Source organism: Castor canadensis, chromosome 7, assembly GCF_047511655.1.
Source record: "Castor canadensis chromosome 7, mCasCan1.hap1v2, whole genome shotgun sequence".
Lineage (NCBI taxonomy): Eukaryota > Metazoa > Chordata > Mammalia > Rodentia > Castoridae > Castor > Castor canadensis.
Genome location: NC_133392.1, coordinates 35,717,616 through 35,732,842, shown reverse-complemented (window position 1 = coordinate 35,732,842; position 15,227 = coordinate 35,717,616). Strand labels below are relative to the sequence as shown.

The window sequence follows — 15,227 nt, the reverse complement described above, 5'->3', positions numbered from 1 at the left end:
GGAAGCAGGAAGCGTGACAGTGAGTCCAGGACAGGGAGCCGGGCCAGCGCTCCAGGTGGTCCAACTGGGAGGTCTGCTCTGTTGTCACCTTGCCAGAGGCATCGCGTTCCCGTCACCCTCACCTCCTGTTACCTGCACCTCCCATCACCTGCACCTAGATGAGACACCCGTTACCCAGCTTCCTTGTGCGTCCTGCCTCCCCTTTTCCTCGCATGTGTCCTCGAATCCTTGGAGAACCCACACGGTTTTTCCCGTATTCTCGTTCAACCAATCCCTTTTCTCCCTATTTTTTTTGGTCATTTTGTTTTTGGGTGGAATGGGGAAAAAAACTATTCTGCCATGCTGTCTTCAGCATCGTGACATAGTATAGTTTTTTGCTCGTTTGTGTGTTTGTTTTAAATCCCTCTCTCTCTTTCTCTCTCTCTCTGAAGCCTGAGAATATAATGCTTCTGGACAGAAATGTCCCCAAACCTCGGATCAAGATTATTGACTTTGGTTTGGCTCACAAAATTGACTTCGGAAATGAATTCAAAAACATATTCGGGACCCCGGAGTTTGTTGGTAAGTGACTTCGTTCCAGTGTTGGTTGATATCTCATAAACATCAGGCTGGCCGCCATTGCCCCCACAGTGAGGAAGGTCGTTTCCCTGACTTGTGTTCCGAGCTAATGGCCGTCTGTTTTCCTCTCATCTCCTGAGATTGTTAATTACGAACCCCTGGGTCTCGAGGCTGACATGTGGTAAGGACGCGCCCTTTGTGCTGTCATGTCTCTGGTTGATCTTGCTGTTCTCCTGATGCACTGTTTTGTTCTGTTTTTGCATTTAGGAGTATCGGGGTCATAACCTACATTCTGTAAGTACCACAGCCCTCAACTCGTGTAGTTCTTCCTTTTTCTTTGAGACCGTGTGTCTCGCTAGCCATTAAATGTCTCTCCAGCCATGCACGCTCCTTTGGTAAGCATATTCACTTTACATCCCAAAATATCTCTCACCTATAGTGGCTGAGCATCTTCTCCCAGCACAGAGCCTGTCATTGCAGACTTGTGGCAGAGTCAGTGTGAGAACGCACAGCCATCCATTACTGAGATGAGCAGGAAGAAGGGGTTTTGCTGTAAACTCATAGACACTGTTTCAGATTCACGTTTTGTGGGTTGTTTTGTTGTTTTTAAAATTTTTTTACTAGTCTTTAAATTTTTTTATTATTGTTGTATTGGAGGTATATTGTGACATTTATAAAAGCTCTTACAGTATGTCACAGTTGAATTCACCCCCTCCATCATTCCCCTTTATCCCCCCTAATTCCTGGAACAGTTTCAGCAGGTCTCACTTTTCCATTTTCATTCATGAGTGCATAATATTCCACCATATTCACCCTCCGATGCCCTGTCCTTATATCCTCCCCCTCCCAGTGGTACCAGCCCCTAGACTGGACCTGTTCTATCTTCTGTTTTCCTTTTTTTTTTTTCAGCACTGGGTTTGGACTCAGGGCCTCACTCTTGTTAGGTGGGAGCTTTCCCACTTGAACCAGCCCCTTGTTGTACTGGGTATTTCTGAGATAAGGTCTCTCACAAACCATTTGTATGGGGCTGGCTTCAAACCATGACCCTCCTGATCTTGGCCTCCTGAGTCACTAGGATTACAGGCTTGTCCTCCAGTTTTCAAAAAAGACATTTTTGTTTGTTTCAGATAGCTGTACAGAGAGTTTCCTTGTGACATTTCCATGGATATATGTGTTATAACCTGAATTGGCTCATCCCCTCTATTTTTCTCCTTTCTACCTTAGTCCCCTTCTTATGGTGATTTCAACAGGTTTAAAATCCTATATTCATTCTTGTATAGAAAGTGCATCAGCCACACTCACCTTCCTAACTTCCTTCTTTCACCTCCCTCTCTCGTGTGTCACCTCCCCTTAGTGTGACCTGTGTTTCATAATATTGCTGCATTTGTGTAGGGTCTGTATTCCACATACGAGAGAAAACATGGTGGCCTTTGTCTTTCTGAGCCTGGCTAATGTCACTTACGATGATGTCCTCCAGTTGCATCCATTTATTTTGAAACCACTTGTCGCTCTTCCTTCTGGCTGAGTGAAACTCCATTGTGTGTACATCTACCACATTTCCTTGATGCGTTCACCAGTTGTAGGGCACCTGGGCTGTTTCCACACCGAGGCTGTTGTGGATAGTGCTGTGATAAACATTTGTGTGCCAGGGTCTCGACTGTGTCCTGCAGATTGACTTTCTGAATGAATCCTTCCCGTTAGGCTGACACCTTTGTTCGTGAAATGTAATTAAGTTCTAAAGTGACCACCCCAGTGACCAGATTGCAGTCCATGCCACACTCCCCTTGTCACCTGCCCTGGGGGAAAGGGACAGTGCAGGGGGCACTCTGTTAATGTCCTGTGTTGCACCTTACCTCTAACAGCCTAAGTGGGGCCTCCCCGTTTCTTGGAGACACTAAGCAAGAAATGTTAACCAATGTATCCGCTATCAACTACGAGTTTGGGGAAGAATACTTCAGTAACACCAGTGCCCTGGCCAAAGATTTCATCAGGAGACTTCTGGTCAAGGACCCAAAGTGAGTCTCCCCTGTTCCCAAAAGGGGCTGAGCAGTAGCTCAGCTGGCCTGGGACCAGCGCCTGCCCTGTGCACCTCATGACCTTGTCACACCCTGGCTGTTCCCTGCCAGAGGGAAATAGAGCTTCAGTAAATGCACAGGGGACCCCTTGTCCCCGCTGAGGCATTACAAAGCCATCACAAGGCCAGGGTTGTCTCTGGCTATCCTCTCTGAGCGTGTCCGCTGGGTCAGCCACTGTTTGCTGCTGTCACCAGTTTTGTTTTTCTTTCTTTCTTCCCCTTTCCTCCTCCCCCAAAGGAAGAGAATGACAATCCAAGACAGCTTGCAGCACCCCTGGATCAAGGTAAGTGGTGTGTCACCTTGCTGTTTTAATCATTTTCTCAGAGATCAGTTTGGGGATTCTAGACTTCACTTGTCCTGTCACTCTATGACTCACCACAAGCCACCTTGGGATATTGGGCATGCCATCGGTGCCATTTTTAATTCATTCTGACGGAGTAGAGTGTCTCCCTCTTGATGGCAGAGGCGGAGGGACAGAAATGGATATCACAGAGCAGGGCCAGAAGTGATCAAGTCCACTCAACAGCCATGTTTGGCTTGACTGTTTGACCAAACAGTGTGCTTTAAAATTTCAATGAATTCCCAGCCGGGAAGACCCCATCAAATCTGGATATCCAGCCTCTGTTGGAAAAATCTAAAACTCTACCAACACTGATTCCTTTGACCAGGCCACATGGTTGTCCTCAGGCAGGTGACACCTGCCCCGCTGGCATTGGTTGGGCTGAGGAAACTTAAGTTGTCTTAATCTGAAAATGGACAGGAGTGAGGCTGGGGCACTTAGCGTTCTGTCACCGTGACAAAAGCTGGGCGGGGAGGAGGTAACTTACTTTGCTCACAGTGCCAGAGGTCTCAGGCCATGGTCAGTTTCTCTTGTGTCGTGGCCGGTGGTGAGGAACACACGATGGTACTCACATCATGGTAGCCAGAAGAGGGAGAGAGAGCGAGCAAGAGCAAGGGAGAGAGAAAGAGAGAGAGACAGAGACAGAGACGGGAGTGGGGGGGAGAGGGAGGAAGGAAGAGGAAGGGGTAGAGGGAGAGAGGGAGAGGGAGAAATAGAGACAGAGACAGATGGGGGAGAGGGAGAGAGAGAAAGGGGCAGAGCTCCCCATGTCCCCTTCAAGGGCATACCCCCAATGACCTAAGTTCCTCTCACTAGACTCCTAAAAGGTTCCTCTGCTTCCCAGTGGCACCCCAGGCTGCTCACCTGTCCTACTTCATGAGCCTTTTATGGGGACACTTGTGATCCAAACCTTAGCAGGTGAATATGGTACTTAAGAACACCGCGGAACCAATAGGCAGGCATTGCAGAAGCAGGATTTGGGCAAGCAGAGGACCCTGTGCCCAGGTGACCTCCTGACAGCTGCCAGCACCTAAACACACCCACCGAGCAAGGTGTGGTCGGTGGAAGGCCTTTGAATGGTGCAGTGAAACCCAAATTTGCACACTTCTGACATCCCTCCCTGCTCAAAATTACTTAATGATACCCAAGTCCAAATGGCCTCCCCTGAGTCTTCCCACCCTCAGACTGCCGGTGTGCAAGGCAGTGTTTAGTTTGGCTCTAGGCTCAGTCTATGTGTTAGATCACCCCATGGCTGTCGAGCCAGGCCACTAAGCCTGGGTTCCTGGATCTCCCGGGCTTTCCCGGCACCCACTACTTATTTTTTTAGGAAGATGAATATGTAACCTTGGAGGAATAATGACAGGTTTCAAATAGTCTTCACAGAACCTGTTCTAATTTTTCTTTTTTTTTCCCCCTCTTAAACTTTCATTTTAACCTAAAGAGACACAACAAGCACTTAGTTGAAAAGCATCGGCAGTAAACATGGAGAAATTCAAGAAGTTTGCAGCCCAGAAGAAATGGAAAGTAAGATTGTTTGAGATCTCCTCTACACAGCTCCGCCTGGTCAGGGCTCACCTCTCCCCATATTTGCACTGAGAAAACACACCCGGATTTCAAAAAGTCACTCTGTCATCTTCTGCACTGTTGCCCAGGTTTCCAAGACAAGTGAAAACTATTTTAGTTCTGTTTAACTCACTCTTTCAAATACAATTTTGCATTTTTTTTTCACCCAAACCATTCCCAGGGCAAATTTTAAAATTAATGCAATGAAATGCGTAGACTCTCAAACAAAGCCCTGAGAGTAAGGCTTAAGATTTGAGAAGAACCCACCATTGAGGTTCTGTCTCTCTCTCTTTCTCTTTTCTAACTGTTGCTTCTGCTTTGGTGCAGAAGACATTTGTCCTGTAGACTAAGCAGGCTTCCCTCCAGTTCATTTCAACAACAAGACGCTTTCTGTTTGTCTTGGCAGCCCTGGGATTTGAACTCAGGGCTTCATGCCTGCTAGGCAGATGTTCTAACACCTGAGCCACACCTCCAGTCCAACCATTTGCATTTTGGCGATCGTATCATCTACCAGTGCCACTTACCTGGGTCCAGAGGACTCAGAGCAAGTCCCCCTCTGAGGGGGACCCACAGGGTTTCTTGGGTTCCAGTCACATTCCAGAAAGGATGGAAGACAGTATGGAGACAGACAGGTTGTGGAGCTGTAGCCGTGCAGTTTCATAATGCAGTTAAATCTCTGTCTGTTCTCTTGATTTATCAAACCTTTAAAACCATCCTTGACTCAAATACCGTCCATCCGTCCAGCCCACTGTGGGATCGCCCCCCCGCCCCCACTCTCCCACCCCCACTCTCCCACCCCCCAGCCCACCCCGGGAAAGAAAGCAAACCCTGTCCCCAAGCCTGCTCACCCTACTGATCTGAACATGGTTACATAAGCTCCTTCCTCCTCTCCTGAATTTTTTATGTCTCTCTCTTTTTTTTTCCCCTACTTTTAAAGCAATCCGTTCATCTGATATCACTGTGCCAAAGATTATCCAGGTCATTCTTGTCCAGAAGTAACATGAGCGTCGCCAGAAGCGATGACACGTTGGTAAGTGTCAGTGCTGTGTGTGCAGAGCTTCTAAGATCTGTCTGTCCAACAAATCCACAAAACCCCAAAGAAATGTCCCTGGCTTGGTCCTCTGTGGATGGAAGACTGACTGGGTGTACCCTGTTGTTTCTTCCCTCCCTTTTTCACTTTGATTTGCTTGGTACTCTTCCCCGCTGTGCCTCTAAAACAACCCCCCCACCAATCACACACACTTGCTCTCCTCACTAGCTCTCCTCTGCCTCTCTCTTCGCCAAAAGACAGGGTAGCCAGCAGCACAGGAAAGAGCCCGTTCTAAGTTGCATGACCTACAATGAGAGCTCTCAATTGTCACTGACACAGGAGAATCCAGGGACCAAGGTGGTCCAAAACACAGTCCCCATCCTCTTCCCCCACCAGCTTTAGGGGAGGACGCTGTCCTGCTGGCCGGTGTGTCTCGTGGTAGGCCAGAAGGCCAAACTCACTTAATTTATTTATTGACATTGTACTGATGGCCCAGCGCCCCCGAGAACAGCACCACAATTTCCCCCGGTCCACACTGAAACCGAGTCATAGATTAGCTCTTCAGATAGGACAGCACCCATCTGAATTCAACAAGCTTCTCGCCCACCATCAAACAACAGGGCTTTGTTAACTCTGGAGGCAAAGGGGACTCCAGAAAAGGCAGACCGGGTAGTTTTGTGGGAACCACCCTGTCCCGTAACCCAATAGTCAGCGTTTCCTGGGTGGAGTGGAAGACTCCAAGGCCAAGGGTCACACACCAGCAGACACTAGCTCTTGTTTTTCCTCCAAAGCCAGTAGCTTTACTAAGGTCCCAGGTCTGACCTTGCAGGGTAAAGAGAGAGGAGATGTTACAAAAAGAAGAGAAGGAAGCTAGGAGGAAAGGGAGAAGAGGAGGAGGAAGCCTTGCTTGGGGACTGTGCGAGGGGCCAGCCCCGATCTGGGGGAAAGATGGAAACTCCTGATAGGGAAGTCATGAGAGTGGCCGAAGAGTGCAAATTCTGTCATCTGAATATTCAGTTAGGAGGACTGCACGTGTCACAGTGAGGCTCATAGGAGAGGGACCAAGGTGACCCAGGAGCTACAGGTGGGCCGATTCCCTCTGCACATTCCCTCCGCACCCCATGTGCTGCCAACTCCAGGGCCTGAACCAAGACTCTGCTGCATTGCTTTTGCCCCCGTGCAAGTGGTCCCTGGGTTGTGACAGAAATGCAGAGCCTATGGCATTGCTAAGTGCACGTCCCATACAGATCCTGTTAAAACCCTTGTGGGATTTGTTTGCATTCAGATCTGTAGAGAAAACCAAGGGTTCTCCATTCCATCTCACAAGCACTTAGCCTCTGGCTGTCCCTCTTCCAGATCTGAAATTTCAGTAGCCAATGAGGGCATATATGTACTAATTACACATATACATAATATATACATTAAATGTATATATATATGCTAATCATATATGTGTGTGTGTGTGTGTATAGATATATATAGTCCAAATTTTGACATATTTTAGACATGGATAAGGAAGACATTTAAGTTATCTTAAAAAAATTATATTACAGAATTAGAAAACTTGCAAATGAAGACTTCCTTCTTCAAAGTTTCCATTTCCCTGGTTCTTTGGATGTTCTTTTTCTTATCCAGGTAGAGAGTCCCGAGATATGTACGAAGGGTCAATTTTCATCGTCCTTGTTCAGAATCTCAGTCTTGAAAGCTGTTTGCTTTCCGGGTTGCAGTGCAGGTGGCCTTGGGCTAGGGGAAATAGGAAATGGTGTTAGTTTGCGACACGTCACCTCCCAGTTCCCTTCAGGACCCTGTGGCTGGGGGTTATTTGCCGTCCTGGGAGTCCTGTCTTTCACAAGGGAGCAGCGGTCTCTCTCATGTTGGCAAGAGGACGGTGGCCAGCGTGCTAACTCTTGTTCTGTCCCCCATGGCTGCCTCAGGATGAGGAGGACTCTTTTGTCATGAAAGCCATCGTCCATGCCATCAGTGACGACAATGTCCCCGGCCTGCAGCACCTCCTGGGCTCCTTGTCCAACTATGATGTTAACCAACCCAACAAGGTCTGCTTCTCCCCTGCCAGGGTGGACGGGGGTCCCAGTGACCAAAAGACCCCACTGCTTGTTTGCCCCCTTCCCGTCAGAACCTCCATGTGGAGGCAAAAATCACTTCCGTTTAATGATGCAGGGTTGCGAACATGGCCTTGCTCCCGAGGGCCTTCCTTCACTCTCCAGCTTCTGCCCTGAAATTTTGGACCTCCTCATCCTGCAAATGGCAATCGGACCTTTGATTGTGACTCCCAAAGAGGAAGGGCTGCTTGTCCCTGGCAGCTCGGTGTCTTTCCAGACCTGGGGAGGTGTGGGGGACAGTGGGGAGACCTTGGGCTTTGCCGGGCCACCAGACCTGAAAACTCCTTCTTTTTTGTTGTTTTCTCTCTCTGTTCCAGCACGGGATCCCTCCCTTACTCATTGCTGCCGGCTGCGGGAATATTCAGATACTGCAGTTGCTCATCAAGAGAGGCTCCAGAATCGACATCCAGGACAAGGTCATGGTTCTTTTCTCGGAAATGGGCTCCTGTCCTTATGTGTTTCCGACTGTCTGCACATCACAGGGGTAATGGAGAGACACGTGCATCCCAGTGCTCCTCGCTTTCCCGGGAAGGAAGGCGCATGGCTTAGACAGTGGGTGGATTCAACACTCATGCATGTGGACGAGCCTTGCCCTCCCCGGTGGCTCCGGCTCCACCGCTCAGCTCTACCTTGCTTGCTTTTACTCCTTCCGGGCTGACTGCGTTTGACAGCAGTGTTAGAGGTCACACCCAGGGGGGTCCGCCACCTACTTCACCTGCTCAGAAACGCGTCCTCCTGCAGGCTCTTTACGCAGCCGAGCAAGGATGGCGCGCCTGGAGGTGTGGATGGAATTAGGGGTGTAGACAGTTTATTAACAGCTGATGATTATCACAAGGGTCTGTCACCTGTCCCAGACTTCCCTTCTCTCTCTTCCCTTCCCTCCTTCCTTCATTCCTCCCCCTTTTATCCTTCCTTCCCTCCCTCCTTCCCTATCTCCTTTCTTCCTCCCTCCTCCCCTCCCTCCCTCCTTCCTTCCCCTCCTCACTCCCCCCTTCCTTCCCTCCTTGCTTCCTTTCTTCCTTCTTTCTTTCCCTCCTCCTCCTCCTCCTCCATCTGCTCCTCCATCTTCTCCTCTATCTCCTCTACTTGAGCCACTCCACCAACCCTGTTTTGTTTTGGGTTTTTTTTGAGATAGGGTCTCACAAACTATTTTCCTGGGCTGGCTTCAAACCTCCATCCTTCTGCTCTCTGCCTCCTGAGTAGCTGGGATTACAGGCATGAGCCACGGGCAGTGGCTGCCATTGACTTCCCACAGAGCTGTGCACGGTGGATCTGGCCCTTGGTAGTGCAGTCAGCCCTGCATCTCCACAGACTGCACACCCATGGGTTCAAACGTGAACCAAAAATATCTGAAAAAAATATTACAGAAGTTTTCCGTCTTGCTACCCTCGTATAACAACTGTCTGGGCGGGCTGTGTCTGGGATGCAGTGAGGGGTTCAGCCTGGGGGAAGCCGCGGGTTGGCTCTGTGCAAACGCCACACCATTTTCTGGAAGGGATGTTTGTCTTGTGGGTTTGGGTATCTGGAGGGTTCAAGAACCAATCCCCTGCACATGCCAGGGCTGGCTCTGCAAGAAATTGTCACCAGAGGTAGAAATGAGGGTTTAAAAAAAAAGAGAGAACCCTATTTTTACTTTGGAAGGATTTTGCATTTGCAAAGTAGTTCCCACGGTGGCACAGAGACAGAGCGTTCCCTCAGGCCCCTGGCCTGCTTCCCCCGACCACCTCCATTGGTCACAATCACACAGCCATCCTACAAACCCCGGAAGTCAGGTGGGGCTCTGTTCCTCTTGGGAGTGGCCCCTCTGCGGTTGTTGTCACTTGGGAGGGAAATGTTCTCAAAGCCAGCAGCTCCCCAGAACCCCATTCTGCTTGATCTTTCCGCAGGGTGGGTCCAACGCCATCTTCTGGGCTTCTCTGCACGGCCACGTGGATGCGTTGAAATTTCTCAACGACAACAAATGCCCTTTGGATGTTAAAGACAAGGTGAGACCGCGCCTCTGAGGAGGAAGGAATAAATGGCTGTCCTGTGCACCAGGACCCTGTGAATAAGGACTCAGGACCACAGGGGAGCAAAGGGGGACGCTCCTGTCTCCTGTGGCTTGTTCTACTGTTGTAATCTGTTACATATGTATATATAGAGAGAGAGACATACACAGAGTAATTTTAACTTTGATTGTTGCACTGGGGCTCCATTGTGACATTTACAGACGTTCTTACCATATATCACAGTCAAATTCACCCCTCCATCACTCTCCTTTATCCTCCCTCCCTCCATTCCTGGAATAGTTTCAGTACATCTCATTTTCCATTTCCATTCATGAGTGCATAATATTCCACTGTTTTTACTCTCCTTCATCCTTTCCTTATATCCTCCTCCACGACACCCACTGATGCCAACCTCCCAGACAGGACCTGTTTTACCTTCCTATCATTCATTTTTTGGGGGAAAAAGAAAGGTATTTTTGTTTGTGTAAGATCTTTGTTTGTATACATTCTGTTTGTGTAGAGGGAGTTTCATGGTGACATTTCCATGTTTGTATGATAACCTGGACTGGTTCGTCCTATTTCTCTCCCTTTTTCCTTAGTCCCCTTCATATAGGGTGATTCCAATAGGTTTAAAAACTCTATGTTCACTCTTTTATTCTTGTATTTTTAAGCAAACCTCTAGTACTCTTCCTCTTTGAAGAGGCTGGCAGTGTTGATCTTACAGTCAGTTGATTAACCAGAGAGCACAGAGTGAAGATTTTTTGGGGCAGGGGGTGGTAAAGACGTTACTGAAGTTTCTGGTTACCTTACTTTAACACGTGTGTGTTTTACACAGTCTGTAAGTCAGTTGGCAGCATTGACTGAGCCCGGGATTCCCACCCTCCTGTCCCCTCGTTGTTCTTCTGTGCATTGCTTCTGCTTGCAGAGCTCACGGGCTGATCTTCTGCGTGTACCCCAGGTGGCCACACGGTCGCACAGGTCACGTATTGCCTGACAGTCAGGCAGAAAGCACCATCTTAGCTCTGTCTGGGGAAATCAGCTTTTAGGAGGAGAAGCTTATTTTGGGTTCTGGTTTTAGAGGTTACAGTCCTCTAAAACTGTAACTTTGTTGCTTTGGGGCCCAAGGTAAGGCAAAATACCTTGTCAGGGAGCAAAGCTGTCCACTTTGTGCCAATGATATCTGGTCCAGGGTCCCACGACCCTCTTCAAGGGCATTTTCCTCCCCCACCCCACCCCCCGGTGACCTCACTTCCTCCACAAGGCCCCACCTCTAAGTGTCCCCCTACCTCCCACCATTGTGGCCATTGCCCCAGGCTGACCACACAGACACAGCCTCTGGGGGACATCTGAGACCCTAACTGTGACACAGGTGTTTATTGTGGCCATTTTCTGGCAGTTGGCGATAAAATAACTTGTTTTGCCTTTTTTTCTTTTTTTCCCTGTACTGGGGTTTGAACTCAGGGCCTTCACCTTGAGTCACTCCACCAGCCTTTTTTTTTTTGTAAGTGTGTGTTAGGTATTTTCAAGATAGGGTCTCATGAACTGTTTGCATGGGATTGGCTTTGAACCAGATCCTCCTGATTGCTGCCTCCTGAGCAGCTGGGATTACAGGTGTGAGCCACCAGCCCCTGGCTGTCTTTTTTTAAGTTAGTTTTTTTCTGACATTTTTTTAGGGAGTGGAGTAAAGTTAAAGTATCTTAAAGAAGTTGTCCTATTGCTATTAATTCACAGAAATCTGTTGTCCATTCCTTAAAATCCCCGAGAGTGTAAGAACCGGGTTTGTAAGCAGACATGCCTGAGAAACTTGTTAAGCAAATAATTTTTGGTGGTTTTTTTTTTTCTTTTTTGTCAGTCCTGGGGTTTGAACTCAGAGCTTTGCACTTGTGAGGCAGGTGCTCTACCACCTGAGCCACTCTGCCAACCCTTTCTTTCTGGTTATTTTCTTTTGGAGATAGGGTCCTGCTCACAGAGGCGGCTCTAACTATCCCTCCCTTTTCCTTTGCAGTCTGGAGAGATGGTCCTGCACGTGGCAGCCCGTTATGGCCACACGGACGTCATCCAGCTGCTCTGCAGCTTCGGTTCGAATCCCGACTTCCAGGACAAGGTGGGTGGCCGGAGCCGACGGGGCTCACTCCCTCTGCTTTCTGTCTTGGTGGTCAGGCAGCCAGGGGACACAGCAGGGTCCATAGGAGTCAGGCTTGTTGTCATTTATGACCAAGGCCATCGAGCCCAGCCCTCTGCAACACCTGACGTGTGGCTAAGTGCTCCATGCATTCATTTCCTCCCCGGGAAGTCCTGCGAGGTGTGTGAGCATCCCCATCACCATTGTCTCTCAGATGGGGGACAGAAAAGTGCCACAACTCGCCCAAGCTCTCATACAAAGTCTGGCTTCGGAATCTGTGGCCACCATGCTGTCATGGGCTCTCCAAGGCCGAAGTGTGTCTAGGGACACGGATGGTGAGGGGAAAGACCTCACAGTCTGGGGGCCTCCAGTCCACATGCACTTGGTAGCATGCATGGCTACCTTGGTTGCCTCCTGGCCGAGGTGGCAGAAGGCGTGTGGTGTGAGGACCGCTCAGGGGGCGTCCTCCCACCGTGGACACCGCAGGTAGCTGAGCCCCCAGCATGAAGGCTCTGTGTTCGGGAGAGCCGAGCCGATGGTCCCCAGTGGGCATCCAAGTCACTCGTGTGTCATGCACTGAGAGAGTCAGGTCCACCCAACACTCAAGCATTGAGAAAGAAAACGAAGACCGACAATGCTTGGTGACAGTGGCTCCCACTGGTGCCCCTGTTTCACAGTCACCTCCCCCCCATTAGCTGTGATGTCTTTCCATCCACGACCTTGACATGACTTTGCCATAGTGTTTGACCCTGCCCTGCACCTCCTTTGATGTGAGTGCCCTCATGTCCGTGGCCAGGAAGAAGAAAACCCCCTGCACTGTGCCACCTGGCACGGTTACCACGTGGTGGCCAAGTCCCTTTGTGAAGCCGGCTGCAGTGTGAACGTCAGAAACCGAGAGGGAGACACCCCTGCTGACGGCCTCAGCCAGGGGCTTCCACGACATTGTGGAGTGCCTGGCAGGACACGGGGCTGACCTCAATGCCTCGGACAAGGTGCTTTGCGGGGCGGTGCATCCCACTCACCGAGACACCATCTGGCGGGGTGGCTGGCTCGGGGGACCCCAGGGCTCTCTGAGAAAACCCACTGTTGAATGCAACAAGATGCAGTTACCTTCTGCTCCAAAGACCTCTTTCCACATTCTCTTTAACAATTAATACTCACTTGTGACCAGTCCACTGGTCACTATTTTAATTTCAACCTTTTGAACTTTGGTGGGGATACAGTGGTGTTCACTGAATGAATCCCAGATAGCCCTCAGTGAGGACCAAAACTACCAACATCCAAAGAAACAGGTGTTTTATTTACTTCCACCACTTGCTGTTTTTGTTTTAAAAAAAGGACCACCGATCCAGCAGTCTCAATCGGAGACCAGGTGTTCCATTTTTAACCAAGCAAAATTCACAAGCTGCTTTTATTCTGAACCTGTCCTGAACGTGCAGCTGTGATGTTGCCGTGTGCAGTTAGGCTTAGGTTGGTAAGTTGCTCGTGAAGCCTTGTCTTGGCAAGAAGCAGTGGTTCTCAGCTGGCCCCTGGGGACTTTTTTAGTGGTTGGCAGGCACAGTTGGGGTTTTGGTTGTACTAAGACCTGGTCCATCAAGGCCGATGTGTCGGTCAGCCTTGTAGGACTCACCAGAACCCCACAGCAGAACTGCCCAGCTCCCAATGATTGGCGTGCTGACCAAGTGAGCGCAGAAACTCGCAGGGGTCAGTGACGAAATGCCTTGAAAACCTCTCTGAGCAACTCCCAGCAGCCAGCCTCTGCTCACCAGGGACTCTGCAATGTGTGGGGTGAATGCCCAGCCGCTGTCCCTCCGACTTCTTGTGTCCGTGACGGCCTAGGAAGTTAGTTTAAGTATTTCTGGACAAATGTTTTTCAGAGTGTTTTTTAGGCCCAGGAAAGATGGTGCAGTGTAATCCCAGGTATTCAGGAGGCAGAGAGAGGAGGGTCACCTTTGAAGGCCAGCCCAGGCAAAAGCTACCAAGACCCTGTCTCAGAAACAAGTGGGTTAAAAGCATGAGACCCTCTCTCAAAAACAGCCAAAAAATAAAAATAAAAATGCCTGGGGAACTGTGGCCATGGCTTAAGTGGTAGAGCGCTTACCTTGCACGTGTGAGGCTCTGAGTTCAACCCCCCAAAATAAATTTTTTTTTAAGTGTCTTTTTGTTAAAAAAAAAAAAAAAAGCTCCGGTTAAACAGGCCACTGAGCTATAAATAACTTCTGTCTTAATCAATTCAGACACAGAGAGAGAAGTAGGTTCTTTCTACCAGCTGCACGGCCCAAATTAACCAAGCCGATGGTTTCCATAGACTGTGGTCTCAGACCGTCCAGTGCAGCCTCACGGGGCAGAGGACGGGGGTCAGGAAAGGTGGAGACCTGGGGGAAGATCACCTGTCCAGGTGAGCAGCTGTCATGGCACCAGGTCTGTTTCTAGGACGGCCACATCACCCTGCACCTTGCCATGCAGAGGTGTCAGATGGAGGTGATCAAGACTCTGCTTGCCCACGAGTGCTCCGTGGACTTCCAGGACAGGCACAGCAACACGCCCCTGCACGTGGCCTGCAAGGACAGCAACATGCCCATTGTGGTGGCCCTCTGTGAGGCCAGCTGCAGCCTGGACATCTCCAACAAGGTGAGTATGCACAGCGGGATCCCTGTCGGGCCTGCTTCTGGGTTTGGGCCAAGTGTCTGTGTGTAGCTCTGCGTGGCTCAGAGGCAATGTCACTCATGCAGCCTTGTCCTGTACAGACGGGGCCCTTTTGAACTATCCATCCTCAACTGATGGACATCCACCGGCCCCATCCACCAGTGGATTGGGGCATGTATGTGCGCGTGTGCATGTGTGCGTTTGCACGTGTGTGTGCACTCCTGTAGAGGAACGGAGACCGTGGTGCCGATGAGGCATCTTTCTGGGGCACTGTGTCTTCAGGAAATCCTCGATGACATCATGACTTGGTCGAGGCTCCCAGGACTGTCCTCCATTGAGTGCCCCACGGTGCAAAGTTCCCGACACCTTAAGTGAGTTTGGTCAGACCAAGCAGATGGTGTTACCTGGTGAATAAAGACATGAAAAATAACAAATTGTGTGCTTGTAGGGTCATGAAAAAGAATCCCACAGGCTGGTTGATGTCTCAACGTTGGCCACCACTTCCTGCTGTCCCCCGCGTCCCTTCTAGATTTTCATGTGGATATCTGTGGGTTGTGCCCTGAACTGTATGAAAGGAACCACTCTCCTGCAATGATTGTGTTAAAAAAAAACCCAAAGTCCATCAGGAATTGACATCTTAGCTGTGGATTAAATGTTTGTTTATAAGTGGCGGATATGCTGTCAGCGGGATTTCACTGTGATTTGTTTTGGATAAAAGAATTAGTGTCTGAAACAGCTGGAAAATTGTATGTCTAGTGAAAAACCGTCCCCCTGCATATTATATG

At 49.6% G+C, this 15,227-nt stretch overlaps 1 protein-coding gene and 1 long non-coding RNA gene across 18 annotated transcripts in view; both read right to left on the bottom strand.

Annotated features, from left to right (window-relative positions):
• Nucleotides 1-7,094: 7,094 nt before the first annotated feature.
• Nucleotides 7,095-12,169, bottom strand: LOC141424777 (uncharacterized). Of its 4 annotated transcripts, none has more exons than XR_012449687.1 (3): nucleotides 8,830-12,169; nucleotides 8,023-8,459; nucleotides 7,095-7,905 (listed from the first exon to the last, which is right to left on the bottom strand). It is a non-coding gene; the product is annotated as an uncharacterized lncRNA (long non-coding RNA). The 4 variants fall into 4 exon arrangements; XR_012449686.1 differs by having other exon boundaries at nucleotides 7,095-8,459; nucleotides 8,830-9,035; nucleotides 9,447-12,169; XR_012449684.1 differs by having other exon boundaries at nucleotides 7,095-8,459.
• A 906-nt stretch (nucleotides 12,170-13,075) lies between these two features.
• LOC141424775 (probable guanine nucleotide exchange factor MCF2L2) overlaps nucleotides 13,076-15,227 on the bottom strand; it is a 139,296-nt gene continuing 137,144 nt past the window's right edge. For all 14 annotated transcript variants that reach the window (XR_012449679.1, XR_012449682.1, XR_012449681.1 and 11 more), the window contains one exon: nucleotides 13,076-14,846. The gene's annotated coding sequence lies outside the window, so the exon portion shown is untranslated. The remainder of the gene's footprint in view (nucleotides 14,847-15,227) is intronic.